This window comes from Chiloscyllium plagiosum, chromosome 10 (assembly GCF_004010195.1).
Source record: "Chiloscyllium plagiosum isolate BGI_BamShark_2017 chromosome 10, ASM401019v2, whole genome shotgun sequence".
Classification (NCBI taxonomy): domain Eukaryota; kingdom Metazoa; phylum Chordata; class Chondrichthyes; order Orectolobiformes; family Hemiscylliidae; genus Chiloscyllium; species Chiloscyllium plagiosum.
The window spans coordinates 82,349,705-82,372,004 of record NC_057719.1 but is presented as its reverse complement, the minus strand read 5'-3'; the positions used below and the strand labels follow the sequence as shown (position 1 = coordinate 82,372,004).

Here is a 22,300-nt window from a genome sequence, read left to right as displayed (position 1 = left end):
TACCCGATGCACTCGCCAAAACTCCTCCCACAGCATCTTCCAAGCCTATTCCATTTAAAAAGTCAAGGGCAGAAGATACATGAGAACACCGCCGCCTGCAGATTGCCCTTGAAACCACACATCTTCCCAATTTGCTACTTTATCACCGTTCCTCCAGTGATGCTGGGTCAAAGTCCTGGAGCTCTATTCTGAACCAACACTCGGGCTGCGTTTAACAAATGTGTTGCATCAGTTCATTAAGATGATTCATCGCCATCCTCTCGGGGGCAGTTAGGGATGGATGAAAAATGCTGGTCTGACCACTGAAGCCCATATCCCACAGCAGAATAAAACAAAACTTCCTGAACAGTGAGATATGCTCATGTATGATATGCCACTGATTGTAAACATTGCACTTCTGAATATTGGAACGTGTTGAGAAGCCTTTATCTTTTCAGGGTTGAGAATTTCGTTCGTTCCTGCAGCTTGAGACAGATGGAATTCACAATGTTGCCAGTCGTAGTGACTGCCCACTTTTTAACACTGCTGCCAAGTGTAGTCGAATTTGAAGAGGGCTGAGGTTTCCCTGAGGGAGTCTGAAGTATAGACCTCTGTCAGTCGATTCCCATTGTCACTAAAATTGTTAACAAGCTTCATTTATCCCGGTATATAACAACTGACAATTGACAATGTGTGGATGTTTGCACAATATTCAGCACCATTCACAACTCTTCAGATACCAAAGCAGTACATGTTCAAATGTAATAGGGTCTGGACAAGTTCCAGGCTTAGACTGACAAGTGGTAATTAACATGTGTGCCACACAAATGCCAGGCAATGACCATCTCCAATAAGAGACCATCTAACCACCACCCCTTGACATTCAAGGATGTTACCGTCGCTGTATCCCCCACTGACAACATCCTAGGGGTTATCGCTAACCAGAAACTCAACTGGATTCACCACACAAACAGAATGGCTACAAGAGCAGGTCAGAGGCTAGGAATACTGTTGCAAGCAAATCACCTGCTGACTCTCCAAAGCCTATCCACCATCTACAAGGCACAAGTCAGGAGTGTGATGGAATACTCCCCACTTTCCTGGATGGGGGAAGCTCAAACAACACTTAAGAAACGTAACACCATCCAAGTCAAAGCAGCCTGCTTGATTGGCACCATGCCACAAATATTCACTCCCTTCCACCATCCAGGTTTTGAAGTAGCAGCATGTGCAACCTACAAGATGCACTGCTGAAATTCACCAAAGATCCTCAGGCAGCACCTTCCACACCCACGATCACTTCCATCGAGAAGGAGAAGGGCAGCAGATGTTTGGGAACACTTCCACCTGCAAGTTCCCCTCAAAGCCATTGATCATCCTGACTTGGAAATATATCGCTGCACCTTCATTATCACGGTATCAAAACCCTGGTACTCTCTCCCTAATGGCATTGTGGATCAACCCACAACATGTGGACTGCAGCGGTTTAAGAAAGCAGCTTGTCACCACCTTCGCAAGAGCTGTATCAATCTGGTTAACATTAGCTCCACATTCTAAATCAAGCTAATTCCATTTCCACATCCTGTACCTCGCCATCTTCAATTCCACATTCTGCAGCAATCTGACCCATATTTTTGCAAAATTCCCACTCCAGTTTCACATTCTGTAGCAAACCCACTCCGGTTCCAAATAATGTGTTCGGCAGATTCCAGCTCCACATTCTGTATTAAATTCCACTCCAGTTCCAAATAATGTGTCAGACAGATTCCAGTTCCACATTCTGCACAAAACAGACTCCAGTTACACATGCAGGGGGAGTTGAGGGACCTGTCAGTTGTGTGAGCTCGGTGGAAGATGTGGCTCTGACACTTTCTGCAGCCTCAGTCTAACCCTGATCCAGTACTCTCGAGCAGCCCCTGGATGCTCTCCTGGACCTTGTAGCTATCTCCTCACCCCGGGGACCGAATTCAGTGAATCACATCAGGAACACTTTTTTCTGAAATTGTTGGCAACTCCCCACAGGTCTGTGGACAGCTTTCTAATTTATCACAGTAACAAGTAAAATGAATAGTTATTAATCATGTACAGAACACTGCTTTGTTTTTTGAATTTAAACATTGAAAAGGTGGCTTGCTTGAGTAGGACTATTATTTATCTTATGAATTCAGTTAAAAACCTAGGAGGCATCATACAGAAATTGCTTCTTGCTGTATTTCATGGGATTCTATTTCTGACAGTGTTAGATCAGGTATAATCTTCGCTAAGTATCGACTGGTTTGATGTGAAATATGGAAGGTTATAACCAAATGAAGGTTTATTGTACCTTATTAGTATCATTAGATGTCTGTAAGGGAATAACCTGAGGCAGAGGCAGGTCAGTTTTGAAGTGTTTTAGATTGAGGCATTACACGCTATAACAGTCTTATTCTGACTCTTTCGGCTTATATTAGGAGCTCATGGTTTTGGGGATGATGCTTTAACATGGGCAGGGAACTAACGCACTGACAGGGAAAAGAGAGTTGGAGTAAATGGATACATTTTGGATCGGCAAACCCATGGGATCAGTCGGATCAGTGGTGGTGCCTTAAATCCTTTACAACCCATAGTAAACGGGGCCATCTGTATTGTAGCCAAACTTACTGATGATATAAAGATACAGGTGGAAGCACCTGCACAGGGATCTACATGGGTTGAGGGAGTGGGATGGATTATGATCTGGGAAAATGTGAGGTTGTCCACTCAGAAGGAAGAATAAAAAAAAGACTTATTTAAATCGAGAGAGAGAGAGAGACGACAGAATGCAATACAGATGGATCAGCGTCTGAATCATAAGAGAGTTCTAAGTGCAGCAAATAATTATCAGAGCAGATGTGATGCTGGGCTTTACTGCAGTGGAGGTTGGAGTGTAAAAGTAGGGAATTCTTGCTCCAAAAGTAGGCAGCATAATTAGATCCCACCCAGAGCACTGTCTATGGAGCAATATTTAAGGAGCACTGTCCTCACATTTCAAGACAGTTCAGTGAAAGTTCACTGAGGTTGATTCCTGGGGTAAAGGGATTGTCTTATGAGGAAAGCTACTGCGGGTTGGGGTTTAGAAAAAAGATCTTGTTGAAACAGAAATGATTCTAAGGGCATAGATGCTGTGACTGTCTCTCGTCTTGTTGGGGAATCTATTACTAGGAACCCCAGTTTCAGAATTAAAGGGCTTTCTTTTGAGATGGAGGTGAGGATGAACTCCAAACCTCCAGATTAACACTGCAGGCCAGAACTTTGAATATACTCAAGACTGAGTTCGACATATTTGATCAACAAGGGAATAGATAGATAAAATGAGTTGTGCCCACAGCTAGATCACAGTGGTTCAGTCGTTGGCACTGCTGCCTCACAGCGCTGGGGACCTGGGTAATTCCACCCTCAGGTAATTGTGTCTGTGAAGTTTGCACATTCTCCGGTGTGTACGTGGATTTCTTCCTACAGTGCAGGCTAGGTGACAGAGGGCCAGGGAGTGGGTGTGGGTGCGATGCTCTTCAGAGTGTCAATGTGGATTTGATGGACTAACTGGCCTGCTCCCATACTTGTAGGGATTTTATGAAACATGATCTTACTGAATTGTGGATAAGCCTCCAGGGCCCAAAAATAGCCTGTTTCTGTTCCTATTTCTTATATTTTAATGTGCATCATTCTAACTCTCTCTGCCCAGGTCAGCTGGCTTCAGACTGCACTTGTCCCTGCATGGGCTGACCATTAATATTTGGCAGTGACATAGGTGGGAGCACGCATTCTGAAAGAAGGCAGCAGGTTCTTGTTCCTGCTAGCACCCCCACCCTCCCCCAGACTGGTTTCACAGCTATCCCAGTGACCTGATACTGAGTGCCTGCAACCCCCTTCCATATATGATGGATGACAAAATTCAAATCACTACAGCAAAGCGCGGAGCATCAAAGGCACTTCTCCTACTAAGGTAAAATAATGGCCAAACATTGTCCAACGTCCATGGGGAGGCCATGGCCTAGTGGTATCATTGCTGGGCTGTTAATCCAGAAACTCAGGTCATGTCCCACCATGGCAGATGGTAGAATTTGAGTTCAATAAAAATCTGTAATCAATAGTATTCATAAAATCATTGCCAATTGTCAGGAAAGCCCATCTGTTTCCCTAATGTCCTTTAGGGAAGGAAACTGCTGTCCTTACCTGGTCTGGACTACATGACCTAGAAAAATGCAATTGACTTTTAACTGGTCTCTGGGATGAAGTAATAAATATTGGTCTGTCCAACAACATCCTTCATCCCATGAATGAAAAGAACTGTAATTTGCAGTTGCAAGCTAAGCTCGGGTGTGATCCACAATGACTATCACCTCTGTACAGAAAACAGTTTTTGCATTGTAGTCTGTCCCTACACATGCATTGCACACATAATGTTTAAAGTCACAACCACCTGATGAAGGAGCAGCGTTCAGAAAGCTGGTGCTTCCAATTAAACCTGTTGGACTATAACCTGGTGTTGTGTGATTTTTAACAATGTTTAAAGTGTTTGGGGCATCTAGTGATATAACTTGAATTGTTATTGCTTTTTCATCTGGTGTCCATCCATTCCGACAGTGATCTTGTCTTTATATGGAATGTCATTGGTGTATTAAGTGTTGGCCCGCCAGGACTAATGTTCATTCGGTTCAAGGTGTGATTGTTGAAATCACATCCTCCCCATCAGCGGTCTCTCCAGTTGCACAAAAGTCTGTTCTTACAATGACATACCTGGTCGTTCTTTTCCACGGTGTACAATGGAAATGACAGCTTCTTTACACAGGTCCCAAGTTGCTGAGGGGGGAGATTTTATTAAGACCATTAAATGTTTGCATTCTGACTTGCTCTCCAACTTACAGTGCTGATTTGGCACCTTTATCAAAGTGAAATTTGGCTTTCTGTCATTTCACTTTGATTTTGTCACCCACTCCTGTATCAGTTCTGGATTTTGAGTTTTAGCTATTGGCGGAGTACGCCATGTCCACCTCTGTGCTGGATTTTTCTGCTCTTAATGATTCCCCTTTGGCAGTCTTTACTGCTGCCTCAGCTTTTCACTTTGACTGGGGTAGTGTAGAGATGATGTGTGATGCTGAAGTTTCCAAGCATTTATAAAATACCTGAATTCTCCATTTGTGAATTGAGGGGCATTGTCACTCATCACAATGTCTGGATTGCTGTAATGACTGAAGTCTGCTTTCAGTCATTGATGTTTTTCAATCCCAGCATGGTAAATTGATGGTGACAGTTCCTGTGAGAATGAAAGGATTAACTTCATCCTTCTTCCATAGTTTGTCTGGAACATCATGAGTCATGAGTGCCTTAGCTTAGGTTTTTTTAACTTGATGTTCACTGCACTGGCAGATGAAGTCTTTGGTCTTATTGCTGAAGATAGAACATTGTAATCTCTTCCTCAGATGAGACTTAATTTCTTGATGATTCACACAGAATGTGCTCAGCATTTTGTTTCTTGTCTCCATTTCAATACTGACTCTATTTTCTTTGTTCAAGATTGGGCTATTGCTTAATGTCAGAATGCCAAATACACTCTTAACGCCACCAGCTGAGTCTTTGACGGTTCGATCCTGACCACTTTACTTTCTGTAGCGCTTGGGAGTTTCCACTTGTTGTTAATTTACTCGACTCGAGCAGGACATCAGTTTGTCGGATTCAGAGTCTCTGTTGACTCGATAACTTCAAGACTGTATCATTGCTGTTGCTGGAAAATTTCACACTCTATGGCACAATGGCTCAGTGGTTAGCACTACTACCTCGCAGCACCAGGGACCTGGGTTAGATTAGATTACTTACAGTGTGGAAACAGGCCCTTCGGCCCAACAAGTCCATACCGCCCCACCGAAGCGCAACCCACCCATACCCCTACATCTACCCCTTACCTAACACTACGGGCAATTTAGCATGGCCAATTCACCTGACCTGCACATCTTTGGACTGTGGGAGGAATCCGGAGCACCCGGAGGAAACCCATGCAGCCACGGGGAGAATGTGCAAACTCCACACAGTCAGTCGCCTCAGGCGGGAATTGAACCCAGGTCTCTGGCGCTGTGAGGCAGCAGTGCTAACCACTGTGCCACTGTGCCACCGTGCCGCCCTCGGGTGACTGTCTGTATGGAGCTTGCACATTCTCCTTGTGTTTGTGTGGGTTTCCTCTGGGTGCTCCGGTTTCCTCCCACCAGGTTAGGCGGACTGGTCATGCTAAATTGTCCCACAGTGTGTAGGCTAGATGGATTAGCCATGGTAAAATGCAGAGTTATAGGGTGGGGTCTTGGTTCTTGGTGGCATGCTCTTCAGAGGGTTGGCAGACTTGATGGACTGAATGGCCTCTTCCTGCACTATAGGAATGCTATGATTCTGTTCTAGTGTCATCAACTTCCTTGAAAAGGAGTGCTGCTCTTGACAGCATCCATCTCCCCTTCCCGTGTTTGTAATTCCCTTCCGGTTATTGCCTCCGTAAACAAAGTGCCTTTCCACACAGAAGCTTTGGATTGAAGCAGATTCAGAGAGATGCTTTTAAGTAGCTTGTGGTCAGACCCCACTGTCACTTTAATTCTTTTAAATTATAAGCCTGTTTTTCCTAATCAACCTGCTTCAGAGATGTTATTACTCACCTCTGAAGCCAGTGGGACTTAAACCTGGACCTCCTGATCCAAGGGTAGGGATACTACCAACTGCATCTTAAGAGAGGTACTGATTAAAATGTTCACTAACAAAGACATTTTGCAGGCATTCGTTCTCAAGCTGTGCATTCAGTTTGGTTAATGCAAGTGAAACTGTTGTCTATCTCACTGCAGGGCGACTTCCTCACTGACATGACAGGACCTCAGGACTGGAGTTGTCATCACTAGTTTTTTGATGTGAGTGAAAGCTGCCTTCTGTTCAAATTCCATGCCACATCTTTATCTGTAGCTTGTGGAGAGGTACACACTCTGGTGTTAAACTGGGCAGGAAATGAACTAATCCCTTGCAACTCCAACGGACTGTTACACTGCCATCACACCTGATGGTTGCTGCATCTCAGCTACAGCTCAGATGTCATCAGCATCAGGTTAAAATGCTTTCAACTGTCACGACATAACCGTGGACTTGATGTCAGTCACATTGTTTAACCTTGTTTAGCTTCAGGTTAATATGGCAAGCTCTCTCTCGGGTCTGATCATGGTCTGTAATGGTTTCTTCCATTATATCTCCACTAGTAGATCATCCATGATCACTTCCACTCTGGAGAAGGTCACTGACTATCTCATATTGTTGGTGTTGATAATTTTCCAGAGCAATGGGAGCGTCAAACAGAATGGGCTGTACCTTCTGAGTACTGTCCAGAATATAGCTGCAGTTTGCATCCATCACTCCTCCTGGAAGGGTGTCAGATCTGGCAGGGACACTGTCACGGCCTTCCCTGTTTTGGGAAGCACCTTCAACTCCAGAGGTACTGTGACTGAGGTCATTCACAAGAGGGCATGCCTTCACTTGCAAGAAAGAGACAAACATGTCAGTGACCGTGTTGCAATGAGTTTGGGTGAAATGCCTACCGTAGCTGAATAGCTGGAGCGACGGGCTTGGATGGTCTGTGAAACACTGGTGGGCAAGAGCTAATTGGAAAGTATGTGAGAGTTAGGCCTAGACTGCAGGAGTGTCAGTGGACCTGAACTTCCCAATGATCTTCAGAAACTGTTACTCAGATGAAACAAGTAGAAGAAAGGATTAATAAATCCCCTAAGGCATTCAGGAGGGTCATCCTGATCAGGAGAGCGGTTAGAATGTGACACTCGCTGATGTGTGGACGAGTTGAGGTACTTCGTTTTGAAGCAGGACTGAATAATTACAGGTGACAGCTGAATATTAGGCTCAAGTCTTGTTAGAGATTACAGCAGAGTAAGTGATGGTAATGTGGAACAGTAGCAATGAGAGAGGCTGTTGGAGCAGGGAGAGAGGTTAGGGGAGCAGGGAGAGGGGCTGGTGGAGCAGGGAGAGAGGCTGTTGGAGCAGGGAGAGAGGTTAGGGGAGCAGGGAGAGGGGCTGGTGGAGCAGGGAGAGAGGCTGTTGGAGCAGGGAGAGAGGTTAGGGGAGCAGGGAGAGGGGCTGGTGGAGCAGGGAGAGAGGCTGTTGGAGCAGGGAGAGAGGTTAGGGGAGCAGGGAGAGGGGCTGGTGGAGCAGGGAGAGAGGCTGTTGGAGCAGGGAGAGAGGTTAGGGGAGCAGGGAGAGGGGCTGGTGGAGCAGGGAGAGAGGCTGTTGGAGCAGGGAGAGAGGTTAGGGGAGCAGGGAGAGGGGCTGGTGGAGCAGGGAGAGAGGCTGTTGGAGCAGGGAGAGAGGTTAGGGGAGCAGGGAGAGGGGCTGGTGGAGCAGGGAGAGAGGCTGTTGGAGCAGGGAGAGAGGTTAGGGGAGCAGGGAGAGGGGCTGGTGGAGCAGGGAGAGAGGCTGTTGGAGCAGGGAGAGAGGTTAGGGGAGCAGGGAGAGGGGCTGGTGGAGCAGGGAGAGAGGCTGTTGGAGCAGGGAGAGAGGTTAGGGGAGCAGGGAGAGGGGCTGGTGGAGCAGGGAGAGAGGCTGTTGGAGCAGGGAGAGAGGTTAGGGGAGCAGGGAGAGGGGCTGGTGGAGCAGGGAGAGAGGCTGTTGGAGCAGGGAGAGAGGTTAGGGGAGCAGGGAGAGGGGCTGGTGGAGCAGGGAGAGAGGCTGTTGGAGCAGGGAGAGAGGTTAGGGGAGCAGGGAGAGGGGCTGGTGGAGCAGGGAGAGAGGCTGTTGGAGCAGGGAGAGAGGTTAGGGGAGCAGGGAGAGGGGCTGGTGGAGCAGGGAGAGAGGCTGTTGGAGCAGGGAGAGAGGTTAGGGGAGCAGGGAGAGGGGCTGGTGGAGCAGGGAGAGAGGCTGTTGGAGCAGGGAGAGAGGTTAGGGGAGCAGGGAGAGGGGCTGGTGGAGCAGGGAGAGAGGCTGTTGGAGCAGGGAGAGAGGTTAGGGGAGCAGGGAGAGGGGCTGGTGGAGCAGGGAGAGAGGCTGTTGGAGCAGGGAGAGAGGTTAGGGGAGCAGGGAGAGGGGCTGGTGGAGCAGGGAGAGAGGCTGTTGGAGCAGGGAGAGAGGTTAGGGGAGCAGGGAGAGGGGCTGGTGGAGCAGGGAGAGAGGCTGTTGGAGCAGGGAGAGAGGTTAGGGGAGCAGGGAGAGGGGCTGGTGGAGCAGGGAGAGAGGCTGTTGGAGCAGGGAGAGAGGTTGGAACAGGGAGAGGGGCTGGAGGAACAGGAAGAGGGGCTGGGGTGTTGTGTGATGGGGCGGCGGATCAGGGAGAGACAGTGGTGTGTGAGGGGCTGGTGGAGAAGAGGGAGAGGCAAGTGGCGAAGGGAGCAGGAAATGTAATTGGGAGCTGTATTGAGTGACCTTGATCGCTTATGCGAGTATGAAACTCTGGGCAAGGTTCCTGGAGCCCAACTCCAAGAGGTGACCTCCTGGACCACATGCTGCTATTCCCTTCCCAGGATTTGTCCTGTGTGTTTTCTGGTTTCTGCTACAATCAGGTCTTTTCTTCTCCTGCATGGCCCATGCTTACTGGGGTGCTTCCTTCCTCCCTGTTTCACAGTTCAGGTGGTGCTCTGTCTAGGCAATTCCTATAAAACCAGCAGCCATGTGTGTGTATTGAGTGCAGCTCTCTGGTAAGAGGGACACAAGATTTGGAACATTAGCTGGCTGTGTGTGTCTCCCCTCCGCTTATCGATCCTGTAAACAGCAAAAAGAGTTGGCCTCAGAGAAAAGAGTATGATGTTTCCTGGAGTTTACCGAAAACCGGTGTGTGTGTGTGTGTGTGACTGATTGTGAGAGAGTGAGTGTGTGTGTGCACGTGCGCGTGCCTGATTGTGAGAGATAGAGTGAGTGTGTGTGACTGATTGTGAGAGAGAGAGAGTGAGTGAGTGAGTGTGTGTGCACGCGCACGTGTGCATGTGTGTGTGTTTGTATATACGTGTGTGTGTATGCCCATTGTGAATCGCTGTTACAGTGGGTCAGGGTAAGAGGCTTCATACACTGTATCCCAACTGGCTGTAAAATGTTTCTGATTTCACTTCTGAATGGCAGGACTTGTGAACAGTAGATAGATGACACTGTGGCTCCCGTCAAAGATGTGGCAGGTGGAGCTGATTTTTGTGATGGTCAACTAGGACAAGACCAGCCAAAGAAAGACACAAATAAATCCAATCAGGAATTCAGGGGAAACACTGTGATCTGGAGAGTGGTCAGAATGAGAAATTCACTGCCATATGGGGTATCTGAGGCGTATTGAAATGGTACAGAATCCATATGTAAGGAGAACAATAGCGAGTTCTGTATAGATTAAAGTGGGAAGCTGGTTCATGTGGAGTATTGTTGTGGCTGAATGACCTGCTTTGGTTGTATTCTTGAAAATACCAAGAGTACCTTCACATACCCTGCTGATGTATGGTAGAACCTTTTGACCATTCAGTCCCTTGTCCCTATTCCAAAATTCAATTAAGATCGTGATTGGTTTGGATCTCAGTTCCATCCTCTGCCTTCATTTTGCAGTCTTTAATACCCAGGCCTAAGAAAAATGCATCAATCTCTGTTTTGACATTTTCACTTGACCCCGCCCCCAGCCTCGATCATGTTTTTGGAGGGAGAGGGTTCCACAGATTTCCCCTCCCCTTGGTGTGAGGTAGGCCTGGCTGAGATCACCCCTGGCCATCCCTAGTCCTAACTTTAAGGTTATATTCCCCTTGTTCAGGACATGCTTGGCAGAGGAAAGAGTGTCCATCCATCTTTTCTCTCTAAGTCTATCTGGTTTAATAGCAGCCCAGTTTTTCAGATGAGCTGTTTCTCAGGCTGGGATGAGTTCGCTCAGTTGGCTGGATGGCTGGTTTGCGATGCAGAGTGACACCTCCAGTTCTTTCTCTCTCTCTAATGAGACTGTAGTATTATGGTGAGTTTACCTTTACAACGGCTCTGAGCCTTAAATGCTCTGATTATTTTCCAGCAGCCGCAACCTTTCTTATCCAGAGTCTGAAGCTCACAGGTTCAAGTGCACCTTCAGAGACTTGGGCACCTAATCCTGTCTGGTGGCTTAATGGTTAGCAGTGCTGCCTCACAGCACCAGAGACCTGGGTTTGATTCCACCCTCAGGTGCCTGTCTGTCTGTGTGGGTTTCCTCTGGGTCCTCTGGTTTCCTCCCACAGTCCAAAGATGTAAAGGCTAGTTGGTTTAATCATGGTAAATGCAGGGTTGCAGGGACAGTGTCGGGTGCTGGTTCTGGGTGGGATGCTCTGTGGAGTGTCAGAGGAGACTCGATGGGCTGAATGGACTCTTTCTGCACTGTAAACATTCTGTGCATCAATGACACAGCAGTACTGAGGGAAAGCTACTCTGTCAGAAATGCAAAACCTGGGCTATGTCCATCAGTTAAGATGTGTGCAAATGAACCCAGGAAACTGTTCAAGAAAAATCAGGGTATGATCCTGGGGTCCTTGCCAATAATCAAACCTCGAGTGACATCAGTTGTGGGAATGTTTCGTCCTGCCTTATCTCTGTTCATCTACAAGATTGTGGAATGCCGTGGAGGTGTGAAAGGAGCTGGATTAACAACAAGGAAAAGCAAAGAGGTAACTTGCATCTTAACAGCAGCTTGCATGACCTCAGACCATCTCAAAGGGCCTCGCAGATAATGATGTACGTTTTGAAGGGTAATCACTGTTACTCCATGAAAAACACAGCAGTCAATTTTCACTCAGCAAGCTCCCGCGAATCAGCATGGAGCTGGATGATCAGGAATGGAGCTGAGAGAGAAACGAATGTTGGTGAAAACGCTAAAGAGAATGTCCCTGCACTTCAGTAACAGTGAGGCGGGGACATTTATGTGGTTTAAGGCCACATTATTGTTTTTCTGCTCTGCCTTCTTCATTTACAAAACCTTGAACAAACTACCACAAATGTACAGCAGTGGCTGGCTTGTCTCTCTCTCTCTCTCTCTCTGTGAGCTTGTCGGCCTCCTAACCTGGAAATGACAAAGTGGATAAAGGTTTAAACATGAATCACATTGAAATCTCCCCAAGGTGCTGCCTTACATAGTGCTCCAGCCCTAAGCCACTTATTAATGGCTCAGGGCTCTCATATCTTTGGCAGTAAGAGCACCACCTCAGGCCTGTGAGTGAATAGTGTTTAGGATGATAATGCGGTGCTGATTTTGTGGCATAATTTGACCCCCATACCCTACCCTCCAGCCAACATCCTGCCTTAATGTTACACAACTGATGATAATGCTGTACTACATTAAATGCGTGCCATACCTCATTCCACCCTCTCTATGATTTAAAGTAATCATAAACTACTTATTCTTTAGTTGTGTCATTTTATTCCCTTCTGGTTGCTAGTTGGTTTGTTGTCATTTTAGAGCCTTCCCACGGTGATTACCATTCCAGTTATAATTTGGAGATGCCGGTGTTGGACTGGGGTGTACAAAGCTAAAAATCACGCAACACCAGGTTATAGTCCAATAGGTTTAATTGGAAGCACTAGCTTTTGGAGTGCTCTCCTTCATCAGATGGTGAAGGAGCAGCACTTTGAAAGCTAGTGCTTCCAATTAAACATGCTGGACTATAACCTGGTGTTGCATGATTTTTAACATTGTACATTCCAGTTATGGGTTGTGTTCTGGCTTATCCTGCTGTCCTGTCACAGAGTCATAGAGTCATACAGCACGGAAACAGACCGTTCGGTCCAACCAGTCCATGCTGACCATAATCCCAAACTAAACTTGTCCCACCGGTCTGCTGCTGGCCCATATCCCTCCAAACCTTTCCTATTCATGTACTTATCCAAATGCCTTTTAAACATTGTAATTGTACCCACATCCACCACTTCCTCAGAAAGTTCATTCCACACATGAACCACCTTCTGAGTAAAAAGAATTTGCCCCTCATGTCTTTTTTAAAATCTCTCTCCTCTCACCTTAAAAATGTATCCCCTGGTCTTGAAATCCCCCACCCTGGGGAAAAGATACCTACCATTAACTCTATCTATGCCCCTCATTATTTTATAAACTTCTATAAGGTTGCCTCTCAACCTCCTATGCTCTAGTGTCTCTGACAATGAAAGTCTTGTGTTGAAAGAAATTGCTTCGAACCAAGGATGACCTGTGGGCAGAAAGCATGGCAGGAAGAATGAAGTGAGGCAAGCCCAGAGCTGGAAAAACTGTTGGGAGATGGAGGAGGATAAGGGCTCCTCAAAACCACTCGTCCAGGGTCTTTAGAGACCAATTCTTTTATTTTAATTTAAGAGAGCACCAGTCGATAAGCATCACCACAAAGATTGTCCCAAAAATCCGTCACGTTTACAGCTGCAAGTCGGGCAAGGACTGCATTACCTGTGCCTGTCAAGTCGAAAGAATTGTCTTCAAAGTACAGAATTGTTCCCAGTGAGCTACATTCTTCCTAGATTATTCAGATCTCCAGTCAATCTTGCTTAGGCAATCTGCCATTTTGTGAATTAAGTCATCCCACAACCTACCAGCAGCATCAGGTTTTCACTATTGTCAACTTGAGTCTGGTATCCTCAGCTGTCCTTCCATATGGCAATCTGATGTCATAGTTGAATAGTTATTCTTAAGAATTAAGACTGATGCACGGTTTCCCACGTAACTTCACAGAGTTCATCTGTGAATATGTCAGACTATATCACCTCAATAATAGGACAATCACTGTTGGAACTATGCATACTTTGAAAATGAATACAGTTCAATGGTTGAAACTTTCAGTGTTCAATGCATATCCAGTATTTAATACATTTACAGTGTTCATTGCATTACGAGTGTTCAACATATTGATGGTGTTCATTACGTTGATAGGACTCACTACATTGTCGGAGTTCTCTAGGTTTCCAGTGTTCAGTGCAAAGGTGAAAGACTGCAAATGCTGGAAATATGAAATTGAAAACAGAAAATCCATAATACTGAGCAGATAAAGCAACACTCATGAAGAAAAGTATCTCTGGGGATAAAACCTTACAATCCTGAGACATCAAGTTTGATTTTTCTCTCCACAACCCATCACATTATTCCCCTTCCAGTAACCAATGTAATTCCCTGTTGAAACTCTCGACTGAACCTGCCACACTACACTCTGAGACAGTGCATTCTGGACCCCAACCACTTAGAGACATAGAGTCACAGAAATGTACAGCACGGAAACAGACCCTTCGGTCCAACTCATCCATGCGGACCAGATATCCTAAAATAATCTAGTCTCATTTGCCAGCACTTGGCCCATAATCCCTCTAAACCCTTCCTATTTATGTCCCCATCCAGATGCCTTTTAAATCTTGTAAGTGTACTAGCCTCCACCACTTCCTCTGGCAGCTCATTCCATACACGCTCCTCCCTCTGTGTGAGAAAGTTGCCCTTCAGGTCGCTTTTAAATTTTTACCCTCTCACCCTAAACATATGCCTTCTAGTTCTGGACTCCCCCACCCCAGTGAAAATACCTTGTCTATTTACCCTATCCATGCCCCTTATGACTTTATAAACCTCTATAAGGTCATCCCTCAATCTTCGATGCTCCAGGGAAAACAGCCCCAGCCTGTTCAGCCTCTCCCTATAGCTCAAATCCTCCAACCCTTGTAACATCCTTGTGAATCTTTACTGAACCCTTTCAAGTTTCAAAACATCCTTCCGATAGGAAGGAGACCAGAATTGCACGCAATATTCCAACAGTGGCCTAACCAATGTCCTGTACAGCCGCAACATGCCCTCCCAATCCTATACTCATTACTCTGACCAATAAAGGAAAGCATATCAAATGCCTTCTTCACTATCCTATCCAGCTGCGACTCCACTTTCAAGGAACTATGAACCTGCACTCCAAAGTCTCTTTGTTCAGCACTTACTACATGAAAAAGATTTTCCTTGTCTCACTTTTGCTTCTTTAACAAATTACTGCAACCTCTTGTTCTTAGCCATAACACAAGTGAGAAAACATTATACCTATTCACCCTGTCCAGACTTCTCATGATTTCAAATATTTCCATCAGAGCTCCTCTCCAGCTTTGCTTCGCCAAGAGGAATGTTCTACAGTTACTGCCAGGATGAGTCTGGTTTACAGTTCTGATCTCATGTAACAGTGAGACCTAAAAATAATGTGCTTGTCCCTGTTGGTGAGCTATTCATGTTATTATACTGATAAGTGATTGCAGATCACTGTCTCTAAGGTGATGTGAAGCCTCCAGGTCAGTTCATGTGTCTATGATGTACTTGGCGCTGATGTACTTGAACAGTGTAACCATTCTGTCTGCCTCTTTTACTATCACTTATGGCATTACTGCTGTAATGTGCCCCAATCCTTATACTACTTTGTAAAACAAATAATAAACTAATAAACAAATTAACCAGGTTAATCAAAGAACCAGCCCTTAAAGGGGCACTGTTCCAAAGACAAAAGCAAATTTCAAAGAAAACTTATCAAATTGAATTAAAATAATTGCTTCTAGGGAAGAGTGATCTACTGCAGACCTCTGTGGTGGTCTCCATCTGAGGAAAGCTTCATGTGTAACAGTGCACTCCACCTGCTTCCTCTGCAGTGATTCCTTGGGTGTGACATGGCCATGGGAGAGAGGCAGGTAGTCAAGTCGAATGACCCTCACCATAGCTACCTTTAATGGCTGACTTGACCAAGCCAGGAGCAGACACACAAGGAGGTTCTCTGATCTGCCCACACCCTGTTCCATCTGAACATCAGCAGTGGGGCACAATAGCGAGAAATTAAGAAACAGTCCCTTTAAACAATACAATGATGTTGTAATCTACTGCAAAAGTGCACACAGAATGTGGACTCCCTGAGGCTATCAAAAAATACAGGCAGCCTCAGAATCCATGAACCAATTTGCCCTTCCTTCGCATAGATCTTCTGTGTACAACATCCTCTGATCCAAATCTCTGATGGTAAAGGGACCATAATCTTTATGCCTAGCAACCTTGTTGGTGGAAGAATCCTGTTTTCCAAGTATCTGTGAGAAACTATAAAAGACAGAGAGATGATATAAGGGGGAAGAGAGTTGAGACTGAGCTTTGGTCGGGAACAAAATCAGAAATTGCTGGAAAATCTCATCGGGTCTGGCAGCATCTGTGGAGAGAAAGCAGAGCTAACATTTCAGATCCAGTGACCTTTCTTCAGAATCTGAAATGTTAACCCTGCTTCCTCTCTCCAGATGCTGTCAGACCTGATAAGATCTTCCAGCGATTTCTGATTTTGTTTCTGATTTCCAACATCAACAGTTCTTTGGTTTTTTTAAAAAGTTTGGGACGCATGTCAGGTGAGGCTGGAATGAAGGTGAGAAATGTCTGTAATTATGAAGAGCCTATACTGAGGGTCTATACTATCGCATGCTCTGACAGTCATTGTTTCACATTTACATTCCTATTTCATAAGGGAACAACTTTCAATATCAGTTCAACAGTTTCATGTCTTGCGTTGTTACTTCGGCATGTTGCTAAGCATGGTAATGTACCATTATGGCATCTCCTGTCCACCATAGGGTCATACTGCACGGAAACAGACCCTACGGTCCAACCAGTCCATGCCAGCCATAATCCCAAACTAACCTAGTCCCACCTGTCTGCGCTTTGCCCATATCCCTCCAAACCTTTCCTATTCATGGACTAATCCAAATGTCTTTTAAATGCTGTAACTGTACCCACATCCATCATTTCCTTTGGCAGTTCATCACACACATGAACCACTCTCTGTGTAAAAAAGTTGCCCCTCATGCCCTTTTGAAATCTTTCTCCTGTCATCTTAAAACTATGCCATCTAGTTTCGAACTTGCCCACTGTAGGGAAAAGACCCTTGTAATTCACCTTGAGGTCACCCCTCAAACTCCTAGGCTCCAGTGAGAAAAGGTCCCAGCCTATCCAGCCTATTTTTGTAACTCAAACCCTCTATTCCCAGCAACATCCTGGTAAATCGTTTCTCAACCCTCTCCAGTTTTATAATATCCTTTCTGTAACAGGGCAACTAGAACTGCACACAGTGCTCCAGAAGAGGCCTCACCAATGTCTTGTAAAACCTCAACATGACATCCCCAACTCCTATACTCAAAGGTCTGAGCAATGAAAGCCTTCTGAACCACCCTATCTACATGCGACACAAATTTCAAAGAATTATGTACCTGAACCACTAGGTCTCCCCGCTCTACAACACTATCCAGGGTCCTGCCATTAATAGTATAAGCCCTGTCCTTGTTTGTATTAGCAAAATGCAATACTTCACATTTATTGAAATTAAAATCCATCCTCTATGCAGCATTCCCTTTCAGCACTCTTTGTATTCTCAGTTCTCATAGTGAAAGTGTGTCACGAGGTTGCTCTTAACTTCTGTCATGTAAAGGTTGTCAGGTGTACAGTAACATACATGTACAATGATGCCGTAGAACCTAACCCACCCTTATTCCATTATTTCCTATGATGTAAAAGCCCCTGATTGTCACAATAAAGGCAACTTAAAGAATTTATCTGTGTGTATTGACCCTCTTTCCCTTAATTGCATTATTTCTTTTGGAAAATAAACAAATTGGAAAATAAAATTCTTTTGCTATATGTTGGAATTTTGCTGAGATGTATCCCTCATGAATAGGGAGAATCCCTGGTGATAACTGTGATCTCAGAGAGATGGACTATACCGAGGTGGACAGTGCATGTGCAAAACAACCAGGAGATTCTAAAAAGCGTCGTGGTGCAGTTCTCTTGGCCCTGAAAGTATTTGTTTAAGTACAACTGAAAAAACATTGTTTTTGCATGTTGTAATCTTTTGGCAAATCATGTTTGAATTTAAAAGTGGAAAAGTTATTAGATTAAACTCTTTTCTGATTGCTCTCCCGTCTTTCATACTTTGCTGTCTAGATCATCACAGACACCGAGTTTAATTTACCCAGATCCCCTGTACTCATTAATCGGCATTGAATCCAACAATTATTCGACTTTAAAATTCACACCCTTGAGCTAGATTTGACTATTTGCTTTTGTATTAGTCAAGTGTCATTATCTGCCTGATCTACAATCCTATGAAGCATCTTAAGACATTTTATTCCATCAAAAATGCTATATAAGTGCAAGCTTGTGGTGCATAAGAGCTCTCAATAAATCAATGAACCACTGGCTATTACTCAGTAAACTTCTTGCAATGGTGACAACAGTGTTGTGTGGCCTTGTATTATCCATCAAGATCATGAACTACCATCGGAAGTAATTCAGACATTTCTGAATATGAACAAAATTCAACTATCCCCTCCAGAATATAGAACAAAGATTATATATTAAATACTAAACACTGAAAAATTAGAACATTTAGCCCTTGAACCTATTCCACCATTCACTTAACTCACTTACAGTTACTTGCTAAATACAGCATAGAAACAGGCCAAGCAAACTACCTAGTGTTCACTAGCAATGATGCTCCATGCAAGCCTCCTCCCAACCTTCTTCATTTCACTCTGTCAGTATTCCCTTCTATTTCTTCTCTCTTTATCTTTTCTCATGTCCTTATCCAATCTTCCCCAATTCTCCCTGAATGGGAGTTCCATATTCTAACCGTAGCCTGGGTAAAGAGGTTTCTTATTACTAGTGTCTTAAGTTTATGATTTCTGCGTCCTCACAAATGGAAACATTTCTTCTACTTCTAGTCTGTCAAATCCTTTCGTAATTTTAAAGGCCTGGATTAGATCACCTCTCAGCTTTTCTCTTTCTCTCTCCCTGAATGTAATGAGCCCCCAGCCTATTCAGCATTTTATATAAGTCCACTCAGTGCTGCTGAGACCGTGACTAATCCTAATTGAAGTTAACCTTCCCCACCGTGAGTTCTGTGAAATCTATTGCACTTTTTAAAGGAGTGATTTCCAGATTTCTGCTATTCTTCCATCATTAGGCTTGAACTATCATGGGGGATTTGGAAAGGGGTCAGATTGTTATTCAAGGCTATAAGGATGTTATCACCAGTCCTCTTTCTTTGACTGGACCTAAGGGCTTATTGGTTTACAGAGTAGAGGAACAATCACCACTGCACCTTAACAGGAAGAGGCTGTTAACTGAGCAAAACGTACCTTATTGCACGATAACAAATGGGTAAAAGTTGCACGTGCTAATTCGACGTTTAGTCATCTAATATGTTGAACTGAGTACTTCTGAAAAAAGACACTTTCTGTCAAAGAATGTTGTGTGCAGTTTTGGGCTCCTCACCTGAGGAAGGGTGCCCTGACCGAAGAAGGAGTGTAGCAAAGATCTATCAAATAAATTCCTGGATGGTGGGAGGAGAAATTGAGTTAGGATTGCATTCACTTGAGAAGAATGAGGGAGAATCTCATAGAAATCTATAAGATTCTAACAGGACAAGGCAGGTTAGATGCAGGAAGGAAATTCTGAGTAGTGAGGGAGACCAGAGCCGGGGAAGTAACAATGTAGGGAGGGACAGTGCGGAGGTCCTTGCAGAATCAATGTCAGAAGTTAAGGAGTAGGATCTCCCGGGCAGTAATCTCAGATATACTCACAGCTTCACCATTTAGGCAAAGACAGACAGGGGAGGTGAATGCATGGCCTGTGGGCTGGTGGAATCAATTTTGGGAAAGGCGGAAGCTGTTCAGCAGAAATGGAACCAGTCCCTGGGCTGAGAGAGTGAATCGTGTAGTGGGGATAGATTTAAACTTGGAGAGCGTGGTACTAGAAAAGCACAGCAAGTCAGGCAGCATCCGAGGAGCAGGAGAATCGACGTTTCATCAGGGCTTATGCCCGAAATGTCAATTCTCCTGCTCCTCGGATGTTGCCTGACCTGCTGCGCTTTCCCAGCACCACACTCTCAACACTGATCTCTAGCATCTGCAGTCCTCACTTTCTCCTAATAGATTTAAACTTGTAAGGCCTGGTTTGTGGGGGGGGAGGGGGGAGGTTACAGTTAGGTTGGCTAATGGGCTTAGTTTTGGAAATGCTGCAGAGGGCCAAAGAGAGAAGACGGGGAATGGAAATAAAGAAGTGAGGGAAGGCTTGAGTGTTGACAGTGAACAAAGTGGTCACCTTCCAATGGTCAAGAAAGACAAAATGGCAGGGTTAAATTGTGTGTATGTAAGTGCACACAGTATTGTGAACAAAACTGGGGAACTGAAAGCAGAAAGAGGATATGACAGTAACATTGATAGTAACATGGCTTAAGCCAGAACAGGAATGAATATGTCACCCAGCTCCCACCTCACCCACTTCACCAACCCCTCACTGTCCATTTCACCTACCTCCCTCAACACCCATCTCAACCAACTCCCACCTCACCACCTCCCAGCTCCCACCCATCTCACTCGCCTCACCAACCTGCCACCTCAACCAAGCAGGGTTCCTTCGTGCCATTCCATCATGTATACCTTGCTAATAAATTTGATTAAAGTATTTGCCAGGGTTCCAGGTATTTGGGGTGGCGTAGATTGGTTGGATTGAATCAGGAGGGTAGGCATTTTGAGTTGGGGGCAGTTGTAATGCAATCAGTTTGGGGTGGAAGGGATTTAGTTAATCAGCCGGGGCTAATCATAGCAGGAAATCATAAAATCCGTATAGTGTGGAAACCGACCCTTTGGTCCAACAAATCCACAATAACCCTCCAAAGAGTAACCAACCCTGATCCATTCCCCTAATGCACCAAACTTACACATCCCTGAACACTGTGGAGAATTTAGCATGGCCAATTCACCTGACCTGCACATCTTTGGATTATGGGAGGAAACCGGAGCACCCGGGGGAAACCCACACAGACAAAGGGAGAATGTGCAGACTCCACACAGATAGTCGTCCAAGCTTGGAATTGAACCCGTAAGGCAGCAGTGCTAACCACTGAATAGTCAGGTTGGGGCAGTCAGGTAGTTGAGAGTGGTGGTTGGCTGATGGGAGAATTGTGTGGTTGGGGGTGTGGGTCAGGCAGAACAGTTTGATCGATACAGCGTAATGTACAAGTAAGAACGCTGATTATGTTGGGTCAAATGTCAAAGGTCCGAGGGTCATGGGGTGTTGTTAGATTGGATTATTGTTGTGGTTCTGTTCACCGAGCTGGAAGTTTTTGTTGCAAACGTTTCGTCCACTGGCTAGGCAACATCATCAGTGCTTGGGAGCCTCCTGCGAAGCGCTTCTTTGATGTTTCCTCCGGTGTTTATAGTGGTCTGTCCCTGCCGCTTCCGGTTGTCAGTTTCAGCTGTCCGCTGTAGTGGTTGGTATATAGCGACAGCACTGATGATGCCGCCTAGCCAGGGGACGAAACGTTTGCAACAAAAACTTCCAGCTCGGCGAACAGAACCACAACAACGAGCACCCGAGCTACAAATCTTCGCACAAACTTTGAAGATTGGATTATGAATGTAGTCAGGAGATCAGAGGATTGGGTGGGATGGGGGTGGGAGTGGGTGGAGGGGGTTGGTGGGGGGATGGTGAGGGTGGGGAGGGAATATTTCCTCGATAGTTTTCTTAGATGTTGGCATAAGTTTTAATCTGTCTAACATCTCCTGGCTGACTAACCCGATGTGCAATTTGGAGCTGTGCGAGTTCTCCAATTCTATTTCAGAGAAAGAAACATTAACAAAAGGTCCTGGAGAGCAGGGGAACTATCCATTGGAAGTTTAACTTCCTGACCAATTCCCTCGTAGGTCCAAGGATCAGGAATTCCACGGGATTTTCAATCAAATGTCCAATCAGTACAGTCCAGAGTCAGAGCATTTGGATTCATGTTTCCTCCTATGGGAAGAGCAAATCTACTGATCTTCAATGTTTTCAAGAAGAAAACCAGTATTTTACATCAGTATTTACTGTGGAAAAGGACATGGAAGATATAGAATGGAGGGAAATAGATGGTGACATCTTGCAAAATGTCCAGATTACAGAGGAGGAAGTGCTGGATGTCTTGGAACAGTTAAAGGTGGATAAATCCCCAGGACCAGATCAGGTGTACCCTAGAACTCTGTGGGAGACTAGGGAAATGATTGCTGGGCCCCTTGCTGAGATATTTGTATCATTGATAGCCACAGGTGAGGTGCAGGAAGACTGGAGGTTGGCTAACGTGGTGCCACTGTTTAAGAAAGATGGTAAGGACAAGCCAGGGAACTATAGACCAGTGAGCCTGTTGCAAGTTGTTGGAAGGAATCCTGAGGGACAGGATGTACACGTATTTGGAAAGACAAGAACTGATTAGGGATAGTCAACATGGCTCTGTGCATGGGAAATCATGTCTCACAAACTTGATTGAGTTTTTTGAAGAAGTAACAAAGAGGATTGATGAGGGCAGAGCAGTAGATGTGA

The 22,300-nt window shown here is 45.3% G+C and overlaps 1 protein-coding gene across 1 annotated transcript in view; it reads left to right on the top strand.

The window, feature by feature from the left end:
• Nucleotides 1-1,884: 1,884 nt before the first annotated feature.
• prlh2r (prolactin releasing hormone 2 receptor) overlaps nucleotides 1,885-22,300 on the top strand; it is a 36,585-nt gene continuing 16,169 nt past the window's right edge. The window contains exon 1 of the mRNA XM_043698478.1: nucleotides 1,885-2,001. The gene's annotated coding sequence lies outside the window, so the exon portion shown is untranslated. The remainder of the gene's footprint in view (nucleotides 2,002-22,300) is intronic.